Source organism: Triturus cristatus, chromosome 1_1, assembly GCF_964204655.1.
Source record: "Triturus cristatus chromosome 1_1, aTriCri1.1, whole genome shotgun sequence".
In the NCBI taxonomy this organism is placed as follows: Eukaryota; Metazoa; Chordata; class Amphibia; order Caudata; family Salamandridae; genus Triturus; species Triturus cristatus.
This window is the reverse complement of record NC_140579.1, coordinates 1,142,586,658-1,142,599,240: the sequence shown is the minus strand read 5'-3', so window position 1 is coordinate 1,142,599,240 and position 12,583 is coordinate 1,142,586,658.

Sequence of the window (12,583 nt, the reverse complement as noted above, 5' to 3'; positions counted from 1 at the left end):
CCCCAGAACCACCACCTACACTACCCAAACACCACTGCACTACCCCAAACCCAAAAACACTACCCCCAGCACGACCCCCTACACTACACAAACACCTCAGCACTATCCTACCGCACTACCCTAAACCCTAAAACACTTACCCCAGCACGACCACCTACACTACCCAAACACCACTGCACTACCCTAAAACCTAAAACACTATCCCCAGCACGACCCCCTACACTACACAAACACCACAGCACTACCCTAAACCCTAAATCTACCCCCTGCACAAACCCCTACACTACACAAACACCACTGCACTTCCCTACTGCACTACCCTAAACCCTAAATCTACCCCCTGCATAAACCCCTCCACCACACAAACATGACTGCGCTACCCTACTGCACTGCCCGAAACCCTAAATCTACCCCTGCCCAAACCCCTACACTACACAAACACCACTGCACTACCCTAAACCCTAAAAAACTTACCCCAGCACGACCCCCTACACTACACAAACACCACGGCACTACCCTAAACCCTAAATCTACCCCCTGCACAAACCCCTACACAACACAAACACCACTGCACTACCCTACTGCACTACCCTAAACCCTAAATCTACCCCCTGCACAAACCCCTACACTACACAAACACCACTGCACTACCCTAAACCCTAAAACACTTACCCCAGAACCACCACCTACACTACCCAAACACCACTGCACTACCCCAAACCCAAAAACACTACCCCCAGCATGACCCCCTACACTACACAAACACCACGGCACTACCCTAAAACACTTACCCCAGCACGACCACCTACACTGCCCAAACACCGCTGCACTACCCTAAACCCTAAAACACTACCCCTAGCATGACCCCCTACACTACACAAACACCACAGCACTACCCTAAACCCTAAATCTACCCCCTGAACAAACCCCTACACCACACACACACCACTGCGCTACCCTACTGCACTACCCTAAACCCTAAATATACCCCTGCACAAAACCCTACACTACACAAACACCACTGCAATACCCTAAACCCTAAAAAACTTACCCCAGCACGACCCCCTACACTATACAAACACCACGGAACAACCCTAAATCTACCCCCTGCACAAACCCCTACACTACACAAACACCACAGCACTACCCTAAACCCTAAAACACTTACCTCAGAACCACCACCTACACTACCCAAACACCACTGCACTACCCCAAACCCAAAAACACTACCCCAGCACGACCCCCTACACTACACAAACACCACAGCACTACCCTGAACCCTAAAACACTTACACCAGCATGACCCCCTACACTACACAAACACCACGGCACTACCCTAAAACACTTACCCCAGCACAACCACCTACACTACCCAAACACTGCTGCACTACCCTAAACCCTAAAACACTACCCCTAGCACGACCCCCTACACTACACAAACACCACGGCACTACCCTAAACCCTAAATCTACCCCCTGCTCAAACCCCTACACCACACACACACCACTGTGCTACCCTACTGCACTACCCTAAACCCTAAAAATACCCCTGCACAAAACCATACACTACACAAACACCACTGCAATACCCTAAACCCTAAAAAACTTACCCCAGCACGACCCCCTACATTACCCAAAAACCATGGCACTACACTAAACCCTAAAACACTTATCCCAGCACGACCACCTACAGTACCCAAACTTCACTGCACTACCCAAAAACACTACCCCCAGCACGACCCCCTACACTACACAAACGCTACTGGACTACCCTACTGCACTAACCTAAACCCTAAAACACTTACCCAAGCACGACCCCCTACACTACACAAACATCACGGCACTACCCTAAAACACTTACACCAGCACGACCACCTATACTACCCAAACACCACTGCACTTCCCTAAACCTTAAAACACTACCACCAGCACAACCCCCTACACTACACAACCACCATGGCACTACCCTAAACTCTTCATCTACCCCCAGCACAACCCCCTACACCACACAAACACCACTGCACTACCCTACTGCAAGACCCTAAACCCTAAATCTACCCCCTGCACAAACCCCTACACCACACAAACACCACTGCACTACCCTACACAACTACCCTAAATCCTAAATCTAACCCCTGCACAAACCCCTACTCTACACAATCACCACGGCACTACCCTAAACCCTAAAACACTTACCCCAGCACGACCCCCTACACTACACAAACACCACGGCACTACCCTAAATCCTAAATCTACCACCTGCACAAACCCCTACACTACACAAACACCACTGCACTTCCCTACTGCACTACCCTAAACCCTAAATCTACTCCCTGCACAGACCACTACACCACACAAACACCACTGCGCTACCATACTGCACTACCCTAAACCCTAAATATACCCCTGCACAAAACCCTACACTACACAAACACCACTGCACTACCCTAAACCCTAAAAAACTTACCCCAGCACGACCCCCTACACTACACAAACACCACGGCACTACCCTAAACCCTAAATCTACCCCCTGCACAAACCCCTACACCACACAAACACCACTGCACTACCCTACTGCACTACCCTAAACCCTAAAGTTACCCCTGCACAAACCCCTACATGACAAAACCACCACGGCACTACCCTAAACCCTAAAACACTTACCCCAGCACGACTCCCTACACTACACAAACACCACGGCACTACCCTAAACCCTAAAACAATTATCCCAGCACGACCACCTACACTACCCAAACAACACGGCACTACCCTAAACCCTAAAACACTTACCCCAGCACCACCACCTACACTTCCCAAACACCATGGCACTACCCTAAACCCTAAAACACTTACCTCAGCACGACCACCTACACTACCAAAACACCACTGCACTAACCTAAACCCTAAAATACTTACCCCAGCATGACCTACTATACTATCCAAACACCACTGCACTACCCTAAACCCTAAAACACTACCCCCAGCACGACCCCCTACACTACACAAACACCACAGCACTAGCCTAAACCCTAAAACACTTACCTCAGCACGACCCTCTACACTACACAAACACCACTGCACTACCCCAAACCCAAAAACACTACCCCCAGCACGACCCCCTACACTACACAAACACCTCAGCACTATCCTACCGCACTACCCTAAACCCTAAAACACTTACCCCAGCACGACCACCTACACTACCCAAACACCACTGCACTACCCTAAAACCTAAAACACTATCCCCAGCACGACCCCCTACACTACACAAACACCACAGCACTACCCTAAACCCTAAATCTACCCCCTGCACAAACCCCTACACTACACAAACACCACTGCACTTCCCTACTGCACTACCCTAAACCCTAAATCTACCCCCTGCATAAACCCCTCCACCACACAAACATGACTGCGCTACCCTACTGCACTACCCGAAACCCTAAATCTACCCCTGCCCAAACCCCTACACTACACAAACACCACTGCACTACCCTAAACCCTAAAAAACTTACCCCAGCACGACCCCCCACACTACACAAACACCACGGCACTACCCTAAACCCTAAATCTACCCCCTGCACAAACCCCTACACAACACAAACACCACTGCACTACCCTACTGCACTACCCTAAACCCTAAATCTACCCCCTGCACAAACCCCTACACTACACAAACACCACGGCACTACCCTAAACCCTAAAACACTTACCCCAGAACCACCACCTACACTACTCAAACACCACTGCACTACCCCAAACCCAAAAACACTACCCCCAGCATGACCCTCTACACTACACAAACACCACGGCACTACCCTAAAACACTTACCCCAGCACGACCACCTACACTGCCCAAACACCGCTGCACTACCCTAAACCCTAAAACACTACCCCTAGCACGACCCCCTACACTACACAAACACCACAGCACTACCCTAAACCCTAAATCTACCCCCTGAACAAACCCCTACACCACACACACACCACTGCGCTACCCTACTGCACTACCCTAAACCCTAAATATACCCCTGCACAAAACCCTACACTACACAAACACCACTGCAATACCCTAAACCCTAAAAAACTTACCCCAGCACGACCCCCTACACTATACAAACACCACGGAACAACCCTAAATCTACCCCCTGCACAAACCCCTACACTACACAAACACCACAGCACTACCCTAAACCCTAAAACACTTACCCCAGAACCACCACCTACACTACCCAAACACCACTGCACTACCCCAAACCCAAAAACACTACCCCAGCATGACCCCCTCCACTACACAAACACCACAGCACTACCCTAAACCCTAAAACACTTACACCAGCATGACCCCCTACACTACACAAACACCACGGCACTACCCTAAAACACTTACCCCAGCACAACCACCTACACTACCCAAACACCGCTGCACTACCCTAAACCCTAAAACACTACCCCTAGCACGACCCCCTACACTACACAAACACCACGGCACTACCCTAAACCCTAAATCTACCCCCTGCTCAAACCCCTACACCACACACACACCACTGTGCTACCCTACTGCCCTACCCCAAACCCTAAATATACCCCTGCACAAAACCATACACTACACAAACACCACTGCAATACCCTAAACCCTAAAAAACTTACCCCAGCACGACCCCCTACATTACCCAAAAACCATGGCACTACACTAAACCCTAAAACACTTATCCCAGCACGACCACCTACAGTACCCAAACTTCACTGCACTACCCAAAAACACTACCCCCAGCACGACCCCCTACACTACACAAACGCCACTGGACAACCCTACTGCACTAACCTAAACCCTAAAACACTTACCCAAGCACGACCCCCTACACTACACAAACATCACGGCACTACCCTAAAACACTTACACCAGCACGACCACCTACACTACCCAAACACCACTGCACTTCCCTAAACCTTAAAACACTACCACCAGCACAACCCCCTACACTACACAACCACCACGGCACTACCCTAAACTCTTCATCTACCCCCAGCACAACCCCCTACACCACACAAACACCACTGCACTACCCTACTGCACGACCCTAAACCCTAAATCTACCCCCTGCACAAACCCCTACACCACACAAACACCACTGCACTACCCTACACAACTACCCTAAATCCTAAATCTAACCCCTGCACAAACCCCTACTCTACACAATCACCACTGCACTACCCTAAACCCTAAAACACTTACCCCAGCACGACCCCCTACACTACACAAACACCACTGCACTACCCTAAATCCTAAATCTACCCCCTGCACAAACCCCTACACTACACAAACACCACTGCACTTCCCTACTGCACTACCCTAAACCCTAAATCTACTCCCTGCACAGACCACTACACCACACAAACACCACTGCGCTACCATACTGCACTACCCTAAACCCTAAATATACCCCTGCACAAAACCCTACACTACACAAACACCACTGCACTACCCTAAACCCTAAAAAACTTACCCCAGCACGACCCCCTACACTACACAAACACCACGGCACTACCCTAAACCCTAAATCTACCCCCTGCACAAACCCCTACACCACACAAACACCACTGCACTACCCTACTGCACTACCCTAAACCCTAAAGTTACCCCTGCACAAACCCCTACATGACAAAACCACCACGGCACTACCCTAAACCCTAAAACACTTACCCCAGCACGACTCCCTACACTACACAAACACCACGGCACTACCCTAAACCCTAAAACAATTATCCCAGCACGACCACCTACACTACCCAAACAACACGGCACTACCCTAAACCCTAAAACACTTACCCCAGCACCACCACCTACACTTCCCAAACACCATGGCACTACCCTAAACCCTAAAACACTTACCTCAGCACGACCACCTACACTACCCAAACACCACTGCACTAACCTAAACCCTAAAATACTTACCCAAGCATGACCTACTATACTATCCAAACACCACTGCACTACCGTAAACCCTAAAACACTACCCCCAGCACGACCCCCTACACTACACAAACACCACAGCACTAGCCTAAACCCTAAAACACTTACCTCAGCACGACCCCCTACACTACACAAACACCACGGCACTACCCTACTGCACTACCCTCAACCCTAAATCTACCCACTGCACAAATCCCTATACCACACAAACACCACTGCACTACCCTACTGCACTACCCTAAACCCTAAATCTACCCCCTGCACAAACCCCTACACTACACAAACACCACGGCACTACCCTAAACCCTAAAACACTTACCCCAGAACCACCACCTACACTACCCAAACACCACTGCACTACCCCAAACCCAAAAACACTACCCACAGCACGACCCCCTACACTACACAAACACCTCAGCACTATCCTACCGCACTACCCTAAACCCTAAAACACTTACCTCAGCACGACCACCTACACTACCCAAACACCACTGCACTACCCTAAAACCTAAAACACTACCCCCAGCACGACCCCCTACACTACACAAACACCACAGCACTACCCTAAACCCTAAATCTACCCCTGCACAAACCCCTACACTACACAAACACCACTGCACTTCCCTACTGCACTACCCTAAACCCTAAATCTACCCCCTGCATAACCCCTCCACCACACAAACACGACTGCGCTACCCTACTGCAGTACCCGAAACCCTAAATCTACCCCTGCACAAACCCCTACACTACACAAACACCACGGCACTACCCTAAACCCTAAATCTACCCCCTGCACAAACCCCTACACAACACAAACCCCACTGCACTACCCTACTGCACTACCCTAAACCCTAAATCTACCCCCTGCACAAACCCCTATACTACACAAACACCACTGCACTACCCTAAGCCCTAAAACACTTACCTCAGCACAACTCCCTACACTACACAAATACCACGGCACTACCCTAAACCTACCCCCTGCACAAACCCCTACTGTTAGACCTGGCACCATTGGCGTGGGTCACCCTTCCATTTTTTGTCTGTGCCTCAATGTGTTTTTGTGTTGGTGTTAGCTGCTCAGGGCACTGTGCCACTGCCATCCAGTGCCACAGTGCAAGTGCTCCCTATGGTAAAATGTATTATGTGAATTGACTTCCACGTTTGGGGTATTTGGTTTACTATCAGTCCCTAGTAGAGTGCACCAGGGGTGCCAAGGGCTTGTATATCCAAATGCTGCTAGTGGGCTTGCAGCACGGGTTGTGCCACCCACCGAAGCAGCGGGGTAAAATGTGTCTAGGGTCTGCCACTGCAGAACCTGCGCGCGGTCTGGTACCGTCGCGCTGACTGAGCAAGTGTCCCCACTTACCAGTCCCTAAACCTTCCCTTAACTACATGTTAGTCACCCCTCTGGTAGGCCTAAGCGCAGGGTGCATTGTAGGTATAAGGTAGGACATGCCCTGATGTGTGTGGCATGTCTTAGTAGTGAATTACAGCCATTTTCGTTTTTCACTATTGAAGGCTACCTGCTCTCCATAGGCCAGAATGGGCTGCTGGGATCGCTACACGCTGTGACCCCAGTGGACTCAGAGAGCCTGGTAGAACGTCATGTTTAGTATGCCTGAACTCGGGATAATAAAATACATCTTTTAGTAAAGGTTATTTTAATATCCTGGGTTTGCAAATGCTACTTTTAGAAAGTTAGCCTTTGCGTGCCTGACCATCTCAGTCCGCCTCTGCTGTGTGTGTGTGTCCTGCCTAGCAACAGTACAGGAGCAGGGCTGGGGGATTCCAGGAGACAGGTTGGCTGCCAGGTGGTGGGTAGAGAGATTACACCAGGATGGGTGGGAGGAGTGCACCCTGACTCTTGAATAGACCTGTGCTCTGCCACCACAAAGCCGGCGCCGCCCCCTGTGGAGCGGCTGATGTCTCTGCCCTGCTGCTGAAAGGAACAAGCCGAGTCACCACAACAGAGTGCTCCAAAACTGGACTGAGCCAGGCCCAGGCCCCCTGGCGCTAAAGAACAAAAGAATCCCTGTATAAAAGTAGGAGCCTGGCTCCTAAGAAATCAGATCCAGATTGAACCACAAAGGAACTCTGCCCGACTAGAAGGACCTGGAAGAAGCTGAAGGAGGAGTAACTTTCCCTGACCTAAGGGACTGGCCTGCAGTAGGTGCCTTGCTGAGGAAGGAGAGGAAAAGACTGAAAGAGACTTTGCACTTTGTTTTCAACTATCTCCAAGGGCTTGGAAGAAGAGCTTGCCCCCTGAACTGAACCCCAGGACCAGTGGGTTCACCGTGTCTCCGCTCGTCTGAGAATTCGAGCCGTGTGCTTTCTCCCGCCGGAGTGCCCTGCGCACCTTCGCATCCCTCCTAGGGCCGTGACACCCAGAAGCCTGGCCGCCTCCACTCGCCGAGAGCCCCGCTCTACCTGAGTCGCTCTGGACCCATCGAGTCTGGCCGCCCCGCTTCCCTGTCACCTGCCTGCTACTGGAGCGCGCTTGGTGCCCTCTCGCCCTCCCGCCGGATTTCTAGTGGGGAAGTGAAATCCAGCCTCGGACGGCCGCCCGTACGTCGTAACGTATCCGGCCGCCCCGCTTCACCTCCCAGCCTGAGTCTGACCGTGCCGCCCTCCGCAGTGACCTCCCGCACAGTCCGTGTCGGAGGCCCTGGGCCGCACCTGTCTACCGAGAGCCGCCCGCTGAATTCTTGATCCGGAAGACCCACGAGGTGCAGAACCTGCATCTCCCCTGAAGACTCGTCCAACCACATCGCACGTTCCCAGGTACAGTGAACTCTCTATCGGACTCGGGGTCCGCAACGTTCTGATTTCCCCGTATCACTGTATCCCGGGTACGCTGCGCATCACCGTGACTGGACCGACTCAACCGAGCCCTGTGAAGCGCTCGTGAACGAATAAGTTACCAAAGACAAGAACAGTGCCTAATCATCATCTTGTGGCTTCCCTTTCGCGACCGTTATTGATGGTCTTGTACATGCCTGCGTAACAAAGAATCTTTTATATAAAGCATCCGTATTTTTGATACAACTTACGCCTGGTGTCCGTTTGTGGGGGGATCATTGTGGTTTACTGTGTGTGATCATAAATGCTTAACTGACTAGCGCCCTGAAGTTTAGCCCTGACTGCTCGCGCCACACTACCTATAGGGTGAGCAGGGGTTGTTCTGAGGGGGTAACTCTCTCGCCCTGAATAGAAGAAGGGACCACTGCTTGTCACAAGTACCTACCTGTGCCAACTAGGGGTCCCCCATTCTAACATTGGTGGCAGCGGTGGGATTTCGAATTTGCATTTATGATTTACATACAGTGAATTATCGATCACCACGTAGAGCAGACCTATAACGCAGCCACAGATTGAGTGACAGTTGTTGCTAAAGAAAAATCTCCACCTTAAGAAACCATGCCTAGCTCAGTCAACGGAGGCGGAGCGCCCTCTGTATTCTCTGGAGTAGATGACATCGATTGGGAGCCCGAGGCACTGAGGAAGTGCACAAATGATGTCCTGAAGGGATATCTCTCCAAGTACAGAATCAAGCAAAGTGGACTAAGCAACAAGGATCAGTACGTGACAGCACTGAGAGCCTGGCACGAATCAAAGTTCCCAGAGAATGCCCGGGAGGTGATACCCCCCGAAGGTGTGTTTGAGCCTAGCAGAGGCCTGTCGCCAGAGGAGTTGGCCGACAGGAGTGCCGCCCGAGCACACGAGGTGGAGATGGCAAAACTGCAAATGGAGAGAGAAAGGCAGAAACTGGCCATGGAGCATGAGGTAAAAATGAGGGAGTTGGATCTCAAGGCCAGGAGTTTAGACAACTCACCCTCTGGTGGCAGCAATTCAACAGAGTCAAGGGTGCACATTCCTAAAGATGTAGTCAAAGAATATTATAAGCAGGATGATATTGGGCAGTGGTTTAGGGCCTATGAAGTAGCCATGTCCTCCCACCGGGTCCCTGAGAAGGATTGGGGAGCGGGGTTGTGGGGAAGGTTCCTGAGTGAGGGGCGGGACACACTGCTAGACCTCCCCTCTGATGTCCACACATCCTATCCACACATGAAGGAGGCTCTTATGACAAGGTATGGGTTAACTCCTGAACTGTACAGACAGAGATTTAGGGATTGCACCAAGAAACCTGGTACCACTTATGTAGAATATGTGACCTTTTTTTGCAGAGCGCTGGATGGTTGGGTGAAGGGTAGCAAAGTGAATGATTACCAAGGGCTGTTTGATTTAATTGCATGGGAGCACTTGTCGGATAATTGTTTTCCTGAGCTACGCCAACACCTGATCGATAGCAAGCTGTCCAACCCGAGGAAGCTTGCTGAGGAGGCGGACCGCTGGATCAGCACCAGGGTCCACAAGGGTCCCGTAGGAGGCCCCGCCAAGGGTGTTCAGGGTCCCCAGCAGAAGAGTGGGGGGGACAAGGGTAAACAGAGGGAGTTCTACAGAGGGCCCCAAAGTAATTCCCAAGGGAACCAAGGGAAAGGTTCTCAGCCACCCCCACCCCCGAAGCAGACCGGGGCCCCGACAGGTAACCCTGTTCAAAGAGGGCCCCTCCGATGTTACAAGTGTAACAACCTGGGGCACATTTCCGTGGATCCCAAGTGCCCCCTGTATGGCAAACCAGCACCCTCTGGTGCTCCACCCCCCAAGCAGGTGAATAGTGTAGCCTTGGGGAGGGAGATAGATGTCCAAGGGGCGGGGGATCCCGTACAGATGACCCTAGTCTCATTAGGAGACAGTGAGATGGTCGCTGAGGCCCAGCTGCCCCCCAATACTCAAAAGTATGGGCAGTGGGTGACCATAAATGGCAAGAGGGTGGGAGCTCTTAGAGATACAGGAGCCAGTGTGACTGCTGTCAAGCAACACCTGGTGTCTCAAGAGCAGGTTGTCCCGCACGCATTCTGCCGTGTTGTCAACGCTGACAACACAGAGAGTCAGTGTCCAATGGCTCAGGTTCCCTTTGAGTGGGGGGGGGTCTCTGGTACTCTGCAAGTGGCTGTGAGAGAGGCCATGCCTGTTGATTGTCTCCTAGGTAACGATTTGGAGAGCTCCCCTTGGGAAAAGGTGGAGAAGACAACTCACCTGCGGATGGTGGGCTTGCCTGATTGGGCGTGCGTGACCACCCGGTCGATGGCAGCCAGTAGGGGTGTTGAAGGAACCCTGGAGCCTGAGGGAGAGGCCCAGGAACCGGCCTTAGAGAGAGGGCAAGGGAGGCACGGGAATCCGGCTCCTGACGTTCCCACGGCCCAGGAGGAAGCAGACCTTGAGGGGGATGCCCTGGAGCCTACCGGGGAACAGATAGCCGAACTGGGGGACCTGCCTGAGCTGACCCATTGGCAGCAAGAAGGAGGCCCCACCAGGGAGGAATTCTGCAGGGAGCAGAAAGAGTGCCCCTCTCTAGAGGGTATGCGGCAGCAGGCTGCAGCCCAGGCCAATGGTGATCAGTCCGGAACTCACTTGATCTACTGGGAGAACGACCTCCTATACTCAGAGCCTAAGGTTGCTGAACCTGGGTCAGCCCGTGCGCTGGTGGTACCCCAGAAGTTCAGAGCCTTCCTACTGGGGCTGGCTCACGACGTACCGTTAGCAGGACATTTGGGGCAGGACAAGACCTTTGAAAGGCTTGTCACCCACTTTTATTGGCCCCAAATGCGCAGGAGTTCTGACACTCACTGCAGGACATGCCAGACTTGCCAGGCAAGTGGCAAGAGTGGAAGGAAGCTGAGAGCTCCACTCCAACCTTTCCCTGTGGTCAGTACCCCATTCCAGCGAGTGGGGATTGACATTGTGGGGCCACTGGACCCCAAGACAGCCATGGGCAACAGGTTTATCCTGGTCTTGGTGGACCATGCCACCCGGTACCCTGAAGCCATCCCTCTGAGGACAGTGACGGCCCCCGTGGTGGGACGGGCACTGATGGGAATTTTCTCACGCGTAGGATTCCCTCTAGAGGTGGTGTCTGACAGGGGGACCAACTTCATATCGAAATATATGAAGTCCCTTTGGCAAGAGTGTGGTGTAACCTACAAGTTCACCACACCTTACCATCCCCAAGGAAACGGGTTGGTTGAGCGCTTCAACCGAACCCTGAAGGGCATGATTATGGGTCTCGAGGAACCCATGAGGCGTAAGTGGGACGTCCTCTTACCATGCCTTCTCTTTGCGTACCGCGAGGTGCCACAAAAGTCTCTAGGGTTCAGTCCCTTTGAGCTTTTGTATGGCCACCCAGTACGAGGACCTCTTAGTCTGGTCAAGGAAGGCTGGGAGCAATCTCCCAGGAAACCTCCCCAGAATGTATACAGTTACATGCTGGCTTTCCGGAACCAGACTAGGCGTTTCAGGCAGCTTGCTGAGGCAAACCTGGAAGCCAGCCAGGAGGAAATGAAGCGGTGGTACGACCAGAACGCCACTCTGGTTGAGCTTCAACCTGGCCAAAAAGTGTGGGTCCTGGCCCCTGTGGAGCCTTGTGCACTCCAGGACAAGTGGACCGGACCCTTTGAGATTGTGGAGCGCAAGAGTTCTGTCACCTACTTGGTGAACTTGCGGTCTCCTAGGAACCCCTTAAGGGTCCTACATGTCAATCGACTGAAGC